Source organism: Crocodylus porosus, unplaced genomic scaffold (genome assembly GCF_001723895.1).
Source record: "Crocodylus porosus isolate Cpor-Errol unplaced genomic scaffold, CroPor_comp1, whole genome shotgun sequence".
Taxonomy (NCBI): domain Eukaryota; kingdom Metazoa; phylum Chordata; order Crocodylia; family Crocodylidae; genus Crocodylus; species Crocodylus porosus.
This window is the reverse complement of record NW_017728906.1, coordinates 43,941,388-43,945,341: the sequence shown is the minus strand read 5'-3', so window position 1 is coordinate 43,945,341 and position 3,954 is coordinate 43,941,388. Positions and strand designations below refer to the sequence as shown.

Below are 3,954 nucleotides of genomic sequence, written 5' to 3'. Positions count from 1 at the left end.
CCCCACTATGCAGTGCCTAGTTCCTGTGATTAGAGACCTTAGGAAGAATGTCTTCCACTTGAAAGCATGTCAAACTTTATCCAAGCTACACAGCTGGTCCAATACAAGATATCAGCCTAAGAAATCCTTGCCTCTCTCAGTTTTATTTCTGATCATTTGAGACAATGCTGAGACAGTATCTTCTTCATACACCTACAGTTTGGGGGCAACAGACTAGAAAGTGTCCCCCTCACTTTCATATACATTCTCCCACTCTACATGCACAGTGGTTTATTTTAGGATTTATACTATGCTTTATGGCTTTTAGTTTCCAGATGTTGTTTATGGTCACTTATTCTGTTTGATAAGGTACACATTTTTCACATTTGGCCGTAGTGCAAGGTAAGCTATGCAGGCATCTATAGTTTAGCATATTCTTTGTTATATCCCCTTCCCAAACACCCACCCTACATTGACATTTTAGCTGGTAGTTCAGGTGTTCTTGGGAAGTTAGGGTTGCTATGGCCTGAAAATAATGTCATCCTAGCAGTACATCAGCTCTATTAAGTGAACCTTCCTTTTCAAATGTTGACTCTAAGAGCTTTAAAACCTACATATTTACTTGACTTGCCTTGAAATTGGATATGCCTCATGGGGCTGCAAATTCCAAGCTAGTAATCCAGATTTGGAAGCATCTGAGACAGATGTTTCAAGGATATAAATAGGGACCAAAACATTTCTTATGATCGGCAGATTCTACCAGCATTTTTTGCACAGACATGGGAACTGAATCCAAAGGTCTCAGTCATTTCAGTCCTTTACTCCATGTAGTGCTTGGCACCCTCCACCTCTTTAGAGAAGCAATATTGAACATGATAGCAAGCAAAGATTTAAACTCTTACCAACAGGCATGAAGCAAATGCTCTGGTGCTAAATGGTTTACACTGCTCTTGTGCAGAAACCCAAGAGTGTTGCCAGCCCACCATTATGTATGGATGCTCACTGGCTGGGGAAGAGGAGAGAGGTGTTTAAGATTGTGTGGGAGAGAGAAGGGAAAAGGAGGAGGAGATCAATGAGGGACACAGGGTGTATGAAACACTGGCCTCCATGCATGTCAGGATCATTCCTACCTAGTTACTGATTAGCTCTGGTTTTCAGGCTTCTAATCCCAATTCACCACAAGTGTTCTTGGCCAGAACATCCTTGTCTAATTCCTTTAGACTTCTCTCCAATCTCCTTGCACAGGCATTAAATCCTCCCCATCTCCATTGTCTCCAGTTTCATTTACTCTGTTGAAACATCTCCATCTGCTTGTCTCTCTTCCTAATCCTGGTCTCCAGTCACCCCTCCCCCCACATCTCCACTAGGGCCTAGTCCCATTCTTAGTGCTCCCCCTATCCCAGGGTCTTGCTCAAGCAGTCCCAATTCTCTCTCGGGAATTTATCCTAATGAGATCAATTTCCAATCCCCTTCTGCCCTTTGCTCCACTAGTTCTCAGTCCAGTCTTCCAGGTAGGTGTTTCTACATCTGATTTCAGACCTTCAACTTTTTCCTACCATTCCCTCTCCCTCATTTCTTTACCAGATCCTAGTCTCCCTTTACCTAGTTAATCCCTGTTTCCCCATCCCCAGTCCCAGTTTCCTTTTTCTTCTCCCTGCTGTCAGCCTGCAATCCCAGTTTCTGTCCCCTTTTCTCCTCTCAAGGCTCCTGAATTCCACTTTCGCCTACTATTCTCCTTAACATAGGGCTCATAGTAGAGATCATCTTTTATTACACCAACAAGATTTTTGCAAAAAAAAAAAATCTTTAATTGCAAGCTTTTGTGCACAATCACCCTTCCATCAGGCACTGGGGAAAAGATTGTAAAAGTTCTCCTAGGTAGAAATTAAAGTTTGTATTTCATAGGATTTCACAGAGGAGTCAATAGATGGAAAACTCCTCTGGGCGGTCAGTTTATAGACACATTCCCAACACAAAGTCCCTTCCTGTTGCACATCCATAGTCCAGCCCTAGTACCTCATTATTTCCAACCAAAATTTTCAACTGAATTTTATTTTTAACATGGGTAAATTATACCTTCCCCACCCCCTAATTCTGGGACATGACACATTTTTGTCCGGGGGGGGAAAAAAAAAAAAAAAAAAAAATCAGCCTGAGAAAGACAGCAGACATGGAAAGTTCCAGCTGGGAGATTTAAAGTTTGGCAGCAAGTCATGTTAAACAGCTCAATACAGAGTCCTACAATGGAAAATGCTGGGCAAGTTTAATAGATAAGGTTACTAGCCTTACCTGTCAGGCACACACAGAATATAGGTTTGACCAAGAAAGTGCATAAACACAAGGACATACATGATAGATATACATTTCCACAAAGACAATATTCTGCACACTCCATGCACATGCAGTAACACTGTTGCCACAAGTCTGCAACAGTGTAATATCAAGTTGTACAACAACATGCACTGCCTGGATTATATGCATGTCCAAATGATATAGAGCTCATGCTGTAGATAGGCATGTATAAACCACAACATACTGTTACTACTCAACATTAAACCCACCCACAATTTACACACCAAAAACCACAGCATGAAGCCTGGCAGTTGCTTTTTATTTTGCAATTAACCAAATTCTCCAGTGCTATTCATGTTTCTTGAACTTTATGAATCAATAGTTGAAGCTTTGGTTTTACTGTTGTTTGCAGAAGAGTCCCTACTATTCCAAAATCCTCTCAGGTGACATTACAGCTAATCCCAAACCAATCCTAAAGTATACAGAAAAATACAAGTGATAGGGAAAGACTAGCCATATTAGTGTCTGGGTTTTCAGGTAACTGCAGTGAAATGTGAAGTATTTTGAGAGCACAAAGCTGTCCATAAAGGGCCTATGCCTCTACATACACAGGCCTCCACCTTAAACTAAAAGGAAAATGGCTTCCACTCAAGGAGAGACTATACACATAAATCATTACTAGAATATATCTCATTAAGATAGTACATTTTGATATGGGAAGGAACAACTTACAACAAAAGGGTTTCCCAGCAGCCCATAGCTGCAGCAAAATACTGAGTTAATTAAATATCATCATTTAATGTCATCTGATTCTTTCTCTGTTTCATAACAATTAGAAGCAAGTCTTGCAGGGTAATTATTTAAAGACATATTGATCATTACTTTTGAGGTTATATAATGTTGAGGATCTATTACTCTCCACTGTTTTAAAACCCACCTGATATTCTAGGAAATAACATTTCTTCTGCCTTCCTCCTAGCAGAAGAATGTGATAGAGGTGCATTGTTTGCCTGCCCTTATTCCTCCTCAGCAGGTGATGGGTCTGAATGCACTGTTCTAGCCCCAGGGTGTGGTGGGGCATGGCAGCATGTATCCATTTTAGGGAGCAATCAGGAAATATATGCATGTGCTGGAGTACAGCAATTCCTTTAGGCGACTGAGTCTCTAACAACTTCATCGCACAAGGTTAATATTTTCTCTCTACAGGCTTCTCCTGCTGGTATTTGTTCTCTCCCTACAGGCATTCCCAAAGGGATGCCAGTGCTGTTTTGGCATGGGTTATCTCTAGGCTTACCATATGTCCGGGTTTTCCTGGACATGTCCTCTATCCGGACCCTCCAATTTCCATCCAGGCATTTTTTTTAAATCTGAATCAACGTCCAGGATTTTAATTGCTCTGCTGGCAGAAGCAGGGGGAGGGCAATTGGAGGCTGCAGGCACACATGCATCTGCACACATATATTCACATCACCAGCACCCCCTCTTCCCTTCCACCCACACTAGGGCTGGACTCATTCTGCCATTACCCACGTGAATTGGAGCCGCTGCACTCTGGCTTGGTCAGGATGGGGACAGCTGGGGGCACTCCCTGGCAGTGCTGTGGGGAGCAGGGGGCTGCAGATTGAGAGTGAGGGGCACTGGCAGGGACAGGGCCTGCAGGCCAGGAGTGAGGGGCACTAGCAT

The 3,954-nt window shown here is 42.6% G+C and overlaps 1 protein-coding gene across 1 annotated transcript in view; it reads right to left on the bottom strand.

The window, feature by feature from the left end:
- The window catches only part of PDXK (pyridoxal (pyridoxine, vitamin B6) kinase), a gene marked incomplete at its 5' end in the record, with an annotated part of 67,256 nt that overhangs the window by 62,747 nt on the left and 555 nt on the right, over positions 1-3,954 (bottom strand). The window lies entirely within an intron of this gene.